Source organism: Triturus cristatus, chromosome 8, assembly GCF_964204655.1.
Source record: "Triturus cristatus chromosome 8, aTriCri1.1, whole genome shotgun sequence".
In the NCBI taxonomy this organism is placed as follows: Eukaryota; Metazoa; Chordata; class Amphibia; order Caudata; family Salamandridae; genus Triturus; species Triturus cristatus.
This window is the reverse complement of record NC_140591.1, coordinates 964771170-964786632: the sequence shown is the minus strand read 5'-3', so window position 1 is coordinate 964786632 and position 15463 is coordinate 964771170.

Below are 15463 nucleotides of genomic sequence, written 5' to 3'. Positions count from 1 at the left end.
TTCCGGCATGTTTCAGAGGGAATTCCAACTGGATTCCCTCCTACTTCGACTCGGCGGAAATCAAAGAAAAGGGGTGAACACTCACCATTTTCTGTGGTTCAGGCTGCGCTTCCCTCCACTTCTCCTTCGTCTAGGCCCCCCATGTCCTACGGCACCGTAACCCCTATGGATCTGTACCCCATTTTGACAGACTGGATGGTAAGTGTTAGTGGTGCTTGCGGGTATACATTACATGGTATGTGTATTTTTGTGGAGTGCAGTGTAGAATGCTCACATAATGCACACACCACATATTGCACAGACATATGTGTACACCTACACAATATATATCCGATTTACATAAAAAGAAAAAATGTCACTTACATGTCTCCCCACCTCAAGGGTCACCCCATCCTTACTCCGCTGACAGGACACCGCTAGGCCAACGGGAACATCCACATCTGCTCAGCAGGACCCCGCAGTTAGGACGGCAACAGCAGGCGGTTCGCCAGCACAGAAGACTGCTGCGGTCTACTGTCTATCGCATATAAATCTAGATAGGGTGGGTGGACTAAACCTCTCAAAGTCCAAGGAATAGTTTCAGCCAGCTTAGACAGTGTAGACTTATTAACACCAAAATCACTCAGGGCTGATTCAGATGTTAGCCGGACTACGAAGGAGTGGGCTTTTTTGGCGGTCTTCCTGCCCGCCTACCTGGCGGCCCACCCACCCTATTTAGATGCTGCATTGCAATGGGCAGGAACACCACCGCAATCCCACTCACTCTGCCATGACTTCACTCCCGACCCTTTCAACAGGATGGGCTGTAGGAGGCTGCGGCGGGACTTTAGCCAGGATTACCACCATCAGTATTTGGTTGGACAGCATGTTTTGGAAGGAATTTCAACTGGAATTCCTCCTTTTTTGTGTTTCAGGCTGCGGTTTCCTCCTCTTCTCCTTTGTCCATGTCCCCCATGTCCTGCTGCACCTTGACCGCTATGGATCTTCACCTCATTTTGACGGACGGAAGGTAAGTGTTGGTGTTGCGTGCAGGTATACTTTACATGGTGTGTGTATGTTGGTGGAGTGCAGTGCAAAATGTACACATTTTGCACAAAATACACATCCACAGACACATATGTGCACCTACAAAACATATATGTGATTTACGTAAAAAGACAAAAAGTCACTTACCTCTCTCCCAACCACAAGGGTCAACCCAGTCCGTACGGTGCTGACAGGACACCGCCAGGCCAACGGGAACATCCAGATCTGCTCAGCGGTATCTGTTCGCATTATCAGAAGTACCATTTCCCTTTTCTATTCTCATGTTGTCAGCTGTAACATTTACAAAATGACCCACACTAATTATGGGAACAACATCATCCTTGCTCGGTCAAGCCATGCTGTAACATTGCTGAATAGGACCCTTCAGTTAACTCTCTGGCTCTCCATGTTCCTTTTTCAAGGTCTTCTTTTCAATGGGTATGACCGCACCAGCAGATGAAATGTCATGCAATTAGAAATGGAAAACAGCATTTCATGCAGAAAGGAAAATAGGCTTAGTAAGGGCAATTTTAAAATATTGTCTCAATGGTACACATCTAATATGTGTGTGCACTTTCAAACACAAATGAATATAACTTGTCAATGCACTTGATTTATATTGCAGGTGTCAGACAGTAAATCTTTTAATAAGAATATGTAAGTATGAGTAATAACTACATTTTATATGAAATATACTCAAACCATTTATGCACACATTATATAAATCGATTGTTGTTTCTAGAGTAAACACATTCTAAATAGCTGAGGATGGTTTTTCATCAAATCTCCATGGATTATCTCTTTTAATGTGATTGAGGCACACAGTGCTAAATAATTATTCTCTAATTCTATATTGAATGCACTTCAATCATGGTGTCAAGTGCAACATCTTTATTATTAATGTCATTAGGCCACAGAGGAAACATGCGCTTATTGCATGTTTATATTATGTATTTGTGACGTGTAAAGGTGGGGTCAAAATTACACTGCTCCAACAGCTAAATAAATGGTTTTCAGGTGTCGCTTCAAAACTTTTTTTTTTTCATTTGGTTGTTTCCTTACTACTGCAGGGCAACCACAAGCATATCTGTCCTGCGGGGCTTTTCGTGAGGATCGGGAACGGGAGTCTGTTGTTGCTTGGCTGAGAGAGTCCAGTACAAACATGATAAAGACTCTTCAAAATTCAAACAGAGTAGTTATTTTTAATGTGACCCTAGTAACACATTTTAGTTTAATTTATTAAAATATACCGTTGCATTGAATAGACACTGTGAGAAGTGATAGATTCTAATCATGAACTTAAAACATTCATACCCCATCATCACTGTCCTGGCGACAATGCGATTAGAAAACCAACAAGAAAGTCAGCTGTCATTTGCCCACTAAACATGCCTTGGGTGGTGCTGCAGATGGAGTTACAGTATGGTAATTTGCGCGACGCACACCCAGCACTGATATATTTCATTGCTTTCTCATGGGATGATAAAGAAAAGGGAGGTCCTGTGAAAAAAGTAATTTCATATGATCACACAATATAGTCAAGTGGAAAGATAGTACTGAAGCATGGTACCAATACGGCCAATAAATGGTTATCTCTTTCTCCCATTTTAGATCAAAGCTTAATGCTTTGTTTTTAATTCTTTGAAGCTCTAAATCAATACACTGTGTTAAATACATCTGGTCTATGTATATTTCCCAAGGATTGGTGGTGGCAGTATGTGGGGTGGATGTTTTAATACAGAAGCAAAAAATAAAGCCAGGGCACTCCCACTTAATCAGTGCATTGCAGCCCTTTGCTCTACATAGCTAAAACTCTTTATTCTCCAGTATTGGGGTGTCTTTCATAGATTCACATGCTTGAAAATTCCCCGTCGTCGGAGTGGGAGTCCCACGGTAAATAATATAGCAATATATACAGTCATAATATATATATATATATATATATATATATATATATATATAAGTAATCATATAAAACAGAGATATAAGTAGGTGATAAACATCAAGAATGTCCCTATATGAAATCTCCATAGAGATACATGAAGAGAGAAATAAGACATTCGCAGTCTATCTCTGCCATTATGTTGGTCCAAACTACAGCCAATCAGGCGTCAGTTCCCCTCTATGAACCTTCTCCTCAGAGCTCCTCACCTCAGATTTTCTACCGCACGTCGTGTGAAAGGGAGTCTCCCTGAGCTCTGCTCAGTTTTTTCTCTTCAGCATGTCTTCAAGTAAGAAGTCTCTGTTTAGACCTTGTTCCTCTTGTGGAAAGCTACGGTTATATTCAGAAGATCCACACAGTAAGTGTATTTACTGTCTTTACCCGGATCATGAAGTGGGTAAATGTAAATTCTGTAGAACTTTTTCTACAAAAACTCTTAAAGACAGGGAAAGCCGTCTCTTGTTGTGGCTCCAGAGACTGAAAGATAAGGATGAAGTGGTTTCTGATGTAGAAAGCTTTACTTCTGGCCGTTCCCACACAGCCTCAAAACGCAGTAGTGTACAAGATCTTCCTTCTCCTTTCCTTAAGAAGAAGAAAATGTCTCTGTCTATGACATCTGCCATGTCCTCTTCCATGGCTACTGCGATATCGCCCATGAGACATAGTTCTCAGGCTGCTGAGGCATCGACTTCCCAATTTTCTGGCAAAAAATTGGCTTAATCGTCGATGAGACTTCCGACTACGAAATCCGCCGTTTCCTGCTCGTCGATGGTGACTCTGATGACGACGTCAGCATCAAAGTCGTCGACGGCGGTCCCGTCGACGTTATCGTCGTCGACGATGATTATCAGTACTATAAAGACTGTGTCGTCAGTGTTGCCTATTGCATCGTCGTCGACGAAGAAGGAAAAGATCTCGTCGACGCTACCATCGTCGTTGTCGAAGACTGCAAAATCTGTCTCGTCGACGCTTACGTCGTCGATTGATGCGTCGACGAGTGCTCCGTCGACGAAGAAAAAGAAAACCTCGTCGTCGTTCCCGTCGATGTCGACTCCGTCAACGACAGCTCCGTCGACGACAGTTCCGTCGACGATGGCTCCGTCGACGTTGGTTCCGTCGACGCTGGTTCCGCCGACGTTGGTCCCGTCGACGGTTCCATCTACGAAGATGTCGACAGAGGCCTCTGTGCTTTCGACCCCGTCGACGGCAATCTCGTCGGTGAAAATAAAGATTAAGAGGACAACTTCTGCGCAGAGGTCAATGAATACAAAAATTTCTTCCGCGTCTTCAGTGACTACTTCGTCCTTTGCCGCTGTACCTTTGTTGCCATTGCCACCAAGTGGTCAACAGAATATGTTAGGTGAGGCCATACCTTTAGATTATTCCCAACTTCCTTCACCTTTGTTCGCAACTGATTCAGATCAAGATTCAGGAGAAGGTTTACCTGAATCGTTCGATACAGCACATAGTTCATCGGATTTAATAATAAAATGCCAGGATGAAAGTAGTGAGGACGAGGAACGCTTTTATCAGGAAGAAATTCTTACGGAAGGACAAACTGCGACATTACCATTGTCGCTTACTACAAATCTCCAACTCATGTTGGATGATTATAATCGGCGTTTTCCTTTATCACCACAAGAGTCTGTAGTTCCTGCTGTTCCAGTGGTGCCAACACCTGTGTCGGAGCCAGTGCCAGTTATAACACCTTCAGTTCCGCTGAGACAATCATCGGCTCGGACATTAATTCATCATGACAGTGATGAGGAAGTTCCTCAAGACAAGGAAGATGGTGAGATCCTGGATGATGGTGGCGATGGTGATGATGATGATGATGATATGGCGGAGTGGGATAACTACCATGCCCAAACACCATCTTCCTCTCCTGTAATACCTGGAGACTCACCACCTGTCGACATTGCAAGTTTTCACCAGTTGATGGATAGAGAGGCCCAACGGTTCAAATTAACAACGGAACATAAAGAAAAGGATTGTTTTCTGTATGATTTTAAAAATCAACCTTTCAAACAGACACATACAATCCCTATTATCGAGTTCATTTGGGATGAAGGCAAAAAGATAATGAAGACACCAAATAGCCTTCCGGCACAGGTACCTAGGTTGGAGAAAAAGTATAAATCGCCAGTAGGAGCTCCAGCATGCCTCACTGGTCAGTCAAAACCAGATTCTGTAATTACACAGGCAGCGCAACGTCGGGCTAGAAACCCTGTATCTACAATCACTGCACCACCTGATCATGATGGACGTCGCTTGGATGCCATAGGGCAAAAATTTTCATCAATGGCTTCCACCACTGTAAGAGCGGCTAATGCCTTAGCCATTTTAGGTCGTTACGACCGTCAAATATGGGCGGATATAGCGGCTTTGGTTGAAATGTTACCTGAGGCATCTAGGATTGAAGCTGTGAAGCTTCTTCAAGAGGGAGAGAGTACATCTGCAGAAATAATTGACTGTGCAGTGGACATCGCTTGTACAGGTTTCCGTCAACTCGCTGGAGCGGCGGTATTGCGCAGGCAAGGTTGGTTACGCTCAACATCTTTTCGCCAGGAAGTGCAGGCAAAAATATTGGATATGGCATACGACGGAGAATCTTTATTCGGAGATCATGTGGATGAAGCTCTCCAATCGATCAAAAAAGATACAGAGACTGCTCGCTCCCTAGGTACATTGCAATTTAGAAGGCAGCCATTTCGGGGTGCACGCGGGCACGGCACCTCCTCTAATTTTCGGAGAGGAAGCAATCAATACCGACCATACAACCAGGGTTCCAATCGGTATACCTACAATCAGCAACAGTCCTCTCGGCAGCAGTCTTCCAAGAATTACAGAGGAAAATCCTCGTACAGAGGTTCCAATCCTAAAAGACAATGACTTGTGTCAGTTCCAGAAAATTTGAGGTCGAATCTCACTGTGCTGTTCTCAATGGTCCTCCATAACAAAGGACCGTTGGGTTCTGGACATTGTAGAAAAAGGTCACACTTTAGAGTTCATCGAATTTCCCCCACCCACGCCACCTACCGGACCACCGCCGGCTCATATCAAAGAACTTTTTCATCAAGTTCAACTGTTAATACACAAGGGAGCCATAGAGGTGGTACCAAGATCTCAAAGGGGGAAAGGATTTTATTCCCGATTCTTCCTTATCACCAAGAAGAATGGGGAATGGAGGCCAATACTAGATCTGAGGGCTCTCAACAAGTATCTAAAGAAACAATCCTTTCGTATGTTGATGCTTGTCGAGATCTTGCGTTTACTCTCACAAGGAGATTTCATGGCGACAATCGACCTCCAAGATGCATATTTTCATATCCCCATACTACATCGACATCGGAAATTTCTACGCTTTCGAGTAGGTCGAAAGGATTTCCAGTTCAAGGTGTTACCATTCGGTCTACGATCTGCCCCTCGAGTGTTCACAAAAGTGCTCGCTCCTGTGGTAGCTTTCCTACGTTTCCAGGGTGTTAAAATCTTCCCATATCTGGACGACTGTCTCCTAAAATCACAATCGGAAAATCAACTTCTACGGGACACACGTCTTTGTCAAGAGGTGTTTCGCTCCTTAGGACTATCCATAAATGCCATAAAGTCCCATCTACAACCCTCTCATCGCAGGGAATTTCTAGGAGCAACATTGGATACAGTGTCAATGAAGGCGTTTCTCTCCCAAGACCGTCTGCAAAGGATTCTTCGAGTGGTGTCCCTTATAAGATCAAAAAGGTCCGTTTCCGTAAGACTATTAAAGTCATTTACAGGGATGGCGTCATCGTGCATTGCCTTGATCCCTCATTGCAGATTAAAGACACGCCCCATACAGGAGGAACTAGACGTCCAATGGCGTCAAGTTACTGGGTCGTTCAACGACGTTGTAAACGTCACAGACCGTATGGACTCGGCACTCAAATGGTGGACACAACCATTAAATTTAACAAAAGGAATTTCATTTCTGTCGGTAGTGCCAGACATGACAATAACAACAGATGCCTCTCTAGAAGGATGGGGTGCTCATTTGGAGGATTTGTCAGTAAAGGGGAAGTGGACGATTTGTGTCAAAAAACCTGGCACATCAACAGGTTGGAACTCATGGCTATATTTCTAGCTCTCAAGTCGTTCCTTCCTTCAATCCAAGGAGAAACAGTCCTAATACAGACAGACAACACAACCTGCATGCACTATATAAACAAGCAGGGCGGAACAAAATCTCCGAAACTGTCACGACTAGCTCAGTCGATCTGGGATTGGTCTCTCGACCATCGCATCACAATTGCAGCAGTTCATCTACCAGGGGTATCCAATATCCTAGCGGATTCCCTGAGCAGGTCCTCCTCATCGACCCACGAATGGGAGTTACATCAGCCAACTCTAGAGATGATATTTCGACGATGGGGTCGTCCACAGCTGGATCTCTTTGCCACACCGGAGAACCGGAAATGCTGAGATTATGCAAGCTGGCATCCCCATCAAGGGTCACGGGGCAATGCCCTTTTGATGAACTGGTACAATCTGTTTGCCTACGCTTTTCCCCGAATCCCTCTTGTACCTCGAGTTCTGTGGAAGATGCGGAGGCAGCCCTGTCATCTACTTCTCATAGCCCCACGATGGCCTCGACAGGCATGGTTTTCGGAATTACTCCTACTTTCCCAATGCGAACCAATCCTTCTACATCCCCGTGCAGATCTACTTACAATGAGCAAGGGGAAAATTTGTCATCCGAATCCCTCATCACTGAACTTATCAGCTTGGAACCTGAGCACTGTGAATTTGCCCATCTAGACATTCCACAGGACTGTAGAAACATCTTGGCTCAGGCGAGGGCTCCTTCTACGGTGAAAACGTACAAGTTGAAGTGGAGAAGATTCTGCCATTGGTGTGCATCTACTGGGGTTCATCCAATTCACTCTACACCAGAACAATTGCTACCGTTCTTCTTACAATTGGATAAGTCCGGACTTTCTCATGCAACCTTGAGAGTTTTTCTGGCGGCAATTTCTCGTTTCCGTCAGGATGGTTCAACTTCCCTTTGTTCTTCAAGGATAATGCATCAATTCTTCAAAGGGTTGTTTCGTAAATTTCCACCTGTTAGACGCCCTCCTCCATTGTGGCACCTTAACATCGTGTTGGCACAATTAATGAGACCACCGTTCGAACCAATACATAAAGTCGATTTGAAGTATCTGACATGGAAGGTGGCTCTTCTTCTAGCACTAACGTCTTCATGTCGCGTCAGTGACATCCACGCTTTTACAATAAATCCTCCTTTCCTACAGTTCAAACCAGATTCTGTAGTATTACGCACTAATCCAACATTCTTGCCGAAGGTGCCTTCAGATTTTCATATTAACGAACCAGTCATTTTAAAAACTTTCTTTGCTAATCCTCAAACGCCTGCGGAGCAAAAGTTACATTCCCTGGATGTGAAACGGTGTTTAAAGTTCTACATCAGCAGAACAGCTTCTTTTCGAAAATTTGATCAACTCTTCATAGCTTATGGACGGTTTCACAAGGGGCGTCCAGTTACAAAACCAACCATTGCACGTTGAGTTTCAGCAGCCATAACCTTCTGCCATCAAAAGGCGAACAAGCCTTTGCAGTCACCAGTGAGGGCTCACTCCACTAGAGCAATGTCATCCTCAACCGCCTTATTTGCTGGAGTGCCCTTACATCAAATCTGCAGAGCAGCTACATGGTCGAGCAGACATACTTTTACAAGACACTACTGCTTGGCGACTTTAAACGAGGAGGATGCTGCAGTTGGGCAGGCAGTGCTTCGCAATCTTTTTAAATAAGGTGAGCCTCTTCCTTCCCTCCTCCATATTGTTTCCATTTACGTTGAATAATGGTGTCATTTGCACTTATATAGATTTTGAATAACATCATATATATAAGGATGTTGATTATCATTACGATTCCAGTTTTCGTATGATTATGGAAACAATGGTAATTGTTACTGCTAGCTATTCTATATTCAAGCATGTGAATCTATGAAAGACACCCCAATACTGGAGAAGAACAATTGTTACTTACCTGTAAACAGGTGGTTCTCCAGTATTGGTGTCTTTCATAGATTCACATGCGACCCTCCCTCCTCCCTTCAGAGGCTCCCTTCTCCTCATACACTCTAAAGTCACTCTGGTGCTATGAAAATCTGAGGTGAGGACCTCTGAGGAGAAGGTTCATAGAGGGGAACTGACGCCTGATTGGCTGTAGTTTGGACCAACATAATGACAGAGATAGACTGCGAATGTCTTTTTTCTCTCTTCATGTATCTCTATGGAGATTTCATATAGGGACATTCTTGATGTTTATCACCTACTTATATCTTTGTTTTTTATGATTACTTATATATATATTGTTAGAAATGGGGGTCTCTAGTTGGCAATGGCTGGCCACTGTCCAAGTAGGGACCCTTCTTCCTAAGTCAGAGTAAGCAGCCTACACCCTTTGACAACCCCTGCTCAACCCTGTGGTAACGTAGCACGAGCAGCTAGGCTTATCTAAGAGGCAGTGTGTGAAGCATTTATGACCATACACAGTAATATAATGAGGAACACTACAAATGGACACCACTCAAGTAATTATGAAAGATAGGTATTTTTATATTGACTTAATCACAAGACCAATAACAGTAAAAATCCACAATACTATAAAAATATAATTACTTTAGAAATGCTGCAAGGAAAAATAGTTCAGGATGCGCAAAATGATGTTTAGTTCAAGGCAGGGGTCTCTGCGACCCTTTTACTCACAAAGTATCTGGTTCCTGGAGCAAAGCAACAAAAATGTTGCTAAGGCGTTGTAGCGATAAATTCCCTCACGCTAACCAGCGATGCGTTGAATCCTTACCGCAAGGGAGGATGATGTGCTGGGTTGCGGGCAGGACAAAGCGACAAACTCCCTCACGCTAAGCCGGTGATGCGATGAAATCCTTGCCGCGAAGGGAGGATGATGCACCGAGCCTGTTGCGTGTGCGATCTTGCTGCGTTGACAAAGATGGCGCTCCGCGAGGAAGCGACGATCCGGATTCGATGCGGGGAAAATGGCGAACGCTCGGCGTCCGCGCTGCGATGATCCTGTTGCGATGATTTCCAGGTAGCGGGCGTTTTCAGGCCCGCAGACAGGTACTGCGACGATCTTCGGATAGCGGGCGTTTTCAGGCCCGCAGACAGGTGCTGCGACGATCTTCGGGGTTAGCGAGCACTCGGCGACAGCGGAGCGGCGATCTTTCTCACGCTCACCAGCTGCAGCGGCTCGCTAACGGAGGTTAGCGACGATTTTCAGCTCTCTCTTCTCAGCAGTAGAACTAGAGGCCCTGGAACACACAGGAGCCTCACCTGCAGATAGTAATCCTCGCTGGGAGGACACAGGAGGCTGATGGTGGAGTCTGATGTGCCTGAGACTCCAGCAGGAGGCTAGCTCTCTCCTAGCCCTTGGGTGATTGCTGTAGCACAAAAATAAAAGTCCAATCAAAGTTCTTTTCCTCTTCCTGAAGTCCAGTAGTAACAGCTGCAGGCCAGTCCCAGAAACAGCACACAAGGCACAAGGACAGTCCTTCTCTTGCAGATTCCTGTAGCCACACGGACAGAGGTTCTTCTTGTTATCCAGGAGCAATACAAATTGTAGGGGTTTGTGCACAAATATTTATACCCTCAAAGTCTTTGTTCTTAGTGGTCCCAAGTCTCTGAACCCAGCCAGAACCAGTTCTGCCCAGCCCTGGAGCACTTTGTTGATCAGGCTGCATCCTTCCTTTCAGAAAGAGGGGGTCTGCCTCAGACGCACAGTGGGAAGTGGAGCCAGCGTTCACCTTGCCAGGCACAGTCCTATTCAAGTGCAGGAGCTACCCCTCCCCTTACACCAAGGCAGGTCGCTCTATTCAACCCAGGTCTGACTCAGCCTGCCCTGTCCCTCCAAAACCAGACAGCCAATACACATCATAGCAGAGCAAACTGAAAGGCTTAGGCAAGAAAGTACCTATACTCTAAAAGTGGTAGTTTCAAACACAGAATATAAAAATAACCTTCACTAAAAGATGTATTTTAATATTCTGAGCTCAGGCATACTAGATTCGTTTTTCTACCATGTTCTGTGGGTCAGTTAGGACTATAGAATGTAATAGCCCAGACCTCCCATCCTGGCCTATGGAGAACAGGTAGCCTTACAGTAGTGAAAAACGAAATGGGGTGTAATTCACTACTAGGACATGCTACATACATCAGGGCATGTCCTACCTTACACATACAATGCGCCCTATTATAAGGGGGGCTTACAAGATGCCAAGGGAAGGTTTAGGGGCTGGGAAGTGGGTGCACTTCACAGCCAAGATGGCAGTTCTGGACTGCACGCAGACACTGCAGTGGCAGGTCTGAGACACACTTTACAAGCTGCTTCTGTGGGTGGCACAAACCAGTGCTGCAAGCCCACCCGCAGCATTCGGTTTACCAGCCCTGGACACACACAGGCCACACTACTAGGGACTAACAGGTAAACCAAATAAGCCAATCATGGATGTACCAATTCATATGTCATCTTTACAAAGGGAGCATTCGCGCTGTGGCACTGAATGGCAGTGGCACAGCGCCCAGAGCATCTATAATCAGCAAAAACAGAGGAGACACAGCGAAAAAATGGAAGGGAGACTCACGCCAATGGTGCCAGGTCCAACATATATATATATATATTATGACTGTATATATTGCTATATTATTTACCGTGGGACTCCCACTCCGACGACGGGGAATATTCAAGCATGTGAATCTATGAAAGACACCAATACTGGAGAACCACCTGTTTACAGGTGTAGGAGAGTAGGGTCTGCTTTCTATGTTCACCCCCACTTTTTGCTTTTGCTTTACTGGTTTTCGACTTAGATGTGGCTGTGGGCCTGCTAATCAGACCCACAGCCCTGCTGTTCTCTCTCTAAATTAATACTATGTACTTTAGGTGCATAACCCATTTGGATAGGATCACCTTATTGGCCCCTGTACAGTGTACCTTAGGTACCCAGGGCATAGGTGTATCCTAGGCCTACCAGGGGCTGCAGCATGTATTATGCCACCCCTGGCCTGGCCTTCCATTATGACACAACTGGCTGATCACTTAGCTGGGGCAAGGTCGTGTAATCACTCCTTGCTTAGGTGTAGTATTCCTATCCCTATCTCATACATAGACACATGTGTACCTATCAGCCACTCCTATGGCAGGCCTTGACAATCCTGGAGGCAGAGTGCTTGGTAACATGTGAGATGGTGCTCTAGCATGAGCTGAGCCTGTCTGCAGCTTTCGGAACCATGTCCTTATAGCTGTTCTATGATATAGCCTACCATATACTCTTAAAGTGCCTTATAATCTTAAACGGTTATGGTAACTATGGTTTGGCTTTATCAAAACATGTCGTGTAAGGTGTCTAACACTTTGGGATAGTACCCCATCCCATTTCTGGGGATGAGGATATTATCCCTCCCTTCTAGAGGGAGAAGACATGTTGTAACCTACTTACCCGGTTAAAGTTAACCAGAGCCCCAGCATCACAAAATGGATGCTGCTGCCACGACACAAGTCTGACCTCCTGCTGCTGGGAGTGATCCCGGCAAGGGAGGCTTGGACAATAGGTTTCCTGCCTTGGGAGGTGCGAGCACCACCCCAGACAGGCCTTAGTGTATTGGGGCAGGGAGGGATGAATGAAACGAGACACTGCCTGGGGCACATAAGGTGTCCCATGCATAGTCCAGTTCAAACCGGTGCTGGGGCACTCCAGCCCCAGTCCTGGCGCGAAACTGGACAAAGGGAAGGGGGTGTAACCACCCCCCTCCCAGGTCCTACCCATAGGGCGTGACCTAGCAGGCAACCCAGCCCCCCAGATTAGTATAACAGTGGTAGCTGGGCCCCAGGAGATTAGATTATCCTGAACCTGCAACTTGAACAGAAACTCTGGACCTTCGACATTCGACGAAAGAAGAAGACTGAAGAATCTCCCTTGTGGCAAGGAGTGGCTACCCTGTGCAAACAGGCACCATCAAGAGACTACCCTTTGCTTTGCTGAAGTTCTACGAGGGACCGACTGCAGAGCCCGACCAGAGCCTTGACTTCCAGACTTCTCCGACCCTGATCCACATCCACAGCCGAGCTGAGATCCGTGGAGGCGACGAGAGACGTGGGACCAGCTACCTGGAAAAAGTGGCGAGTATCTTCCAGCGCAGCTTCTGAGGTACCCTCGAAGTTGTGCACCGGGGATTGAGAAGCCCCAACCCCAAGCACCATCTGCACCGAAGATTAGCCCCCCACACTCCACGAGTCCTGCGTGGGGCCCTTCTGCATTTTCCTGCTTGCCGCGTCTGTCCGGTTGCTTGCCCGTTGGCTAGCGGCCTTTGTGACGACACACCTGTAAATCTTCACTGCTGGTTTGGCTCCTCCAGACTGGCTTCCGCTTCTTTGCAAAAGAGAAGCACCCCAGACCTTCCTGGTCTGCTCCAGAAGCAAGTCCTCCATTCTTCGTGGGTTCCCCTTGCCAAGGCTTGGTGAGTCCTAGTTCAACTTCGATGCCGCCGACAGCAAGAGCCTTCGTGGGACAGCTTGCCTCCTGGTCCTGGTCGTCCTCGACGTCTCCTGGCACCCGTGGCTGCTGCGACAAGCTTCACCCTTCACCTGCAATCTTCACGACATTGCCTGGTTCCTTCCTGGTTCCATGTGGTCACTGGCTAGTGACCTTGACTCTGTCCCTTCTGCTTGCAGGTACCCTTCCTTCTTGATCCCGGCCTTGGGATCCACCGGACACTCTGAACTGACTGCCTGTCAGCAACTTTCCTTCAGGCATCCATAGAAGTCCACGACGAAACCCGACGCAAGTTCACACCTATGCACCCGCAGCCTGTGGGCTAGGTAACTTGGGTCCTTCGGTGCTCACAAGGGTAGTGACTATCCTAGGGTCTAGTTTCTGAGTCTCGACTCTCTAGTTGCTTCAGAAGTGTCCTTAAACTGCTTATTTCACAACTGTACTATTTCTATCGATTATACGCATTACGCGTGAGTGTTTCCACTCTGCACCTGAATCCCGTGGGCCTCCCACTTCCTAACTGTTGGTAGTGTAGTGTAGCCCCAGCGATTCCCTAGGCCTAGGCCTATTCTATTTCCGTGACAGTGGTGCTTATACCACTTCTTTAGTAAATGGTTTGCGTGGCCCCTAGGGCCTAACTGTATTACTTACCTGTGTGACTTAATGTATGCTTAAATAAGACTGTGTTGTACTTACCTCGAATCTCATAAAGAGTGCTGAGGGTTTGACTAGAATAAATACACTTTATTTTATATATATATATATCTGTTGTGGTGTCCTTTCATTTGGTATTCAAGGGATTATATATGGTATCACAGCTGGCTTCACATGCCATTCAGAGTTTAGCCTAAGACTGCTCTTGTACATGCTACCACTAGGATAGCTGGTCTATAAGGTTGACTTTACAACCAATCACCATAAGGGTTGTTTGGACTGATATAAGGTGTACACTAGAACTAGTGACATCATACATCAGGCCAACTTCTCACATTGGTGAGCAGCGGTTGGGATCTGAGCTTGCTGTTGTAATACCATTGTAATCTTGAGATACTAAATTGAAAGATCACACATATATTGTTTAGGTACATATAGCATAGATTATAATACTTAAGTCCTACTGGACTTAGTTGTTGTAGGTTGAAGGGAGTAACACACCCTGACTACAACTACTAGAGAGGTTTAGTAGAAACAACTAGTGTAGGTTGGTGCACACACCACACCCTCACTAGATCATGTCTCTGGGAGGAGATCAAGGAGATGCTCTCTCAGGAGGGGCAGGTCTGAAAAAGACCCCCTCTAGATATGATACCCTAACTTTTCAGGAGATGAGACAATTGTGTACCTCCAGAAAGTTAAAACAGGGTGCAAACCCTACCCTCCTTCAGCTAGTGTAGATCCTAGAGGAATATGATGCTCTTAGGGCCTCACAGGCTAGTACCCTAGGTACAAGGGAGGGTCTACCCACTACAGATGAGTCAGAGGGGACTTCAGATGAAGAGGTAGACAGCCAGGGCCAAGTAGGAAGACTTAGCCGGGCTAACCTAAGCTTACATGGGAGTTTGCATGGGGTTCCCCCATACAGACCCCCAAGTGGGCTTAACCAGAGAAGCAGGAGAGACAGATCCCCTTCAAGGGAATCCATCCACTCCCATGTCTCTAGCATCTCTAATGCCTCTTCTCAAAGGGGAATGCCTTCCCCCCAGAGAAAGGAGCATGAAGCCAGAATAAGGGAAGCTAATCTGAGGATTGAGAGGGAAGAACTTGCCCTTGCCAAGGAGAAGCTTGCTCTGGCTAGAGAGCAAAAGTTAAGTGGGTTAGAACCCACTGGTGGCAGCAATATCCCTAAGGATAGAGACAGGCACTATGATAATAGAAACCTGAGCAAGATTGTCCCTCCCTACAAGTGTGGGGATGACATCCACAAATGGATA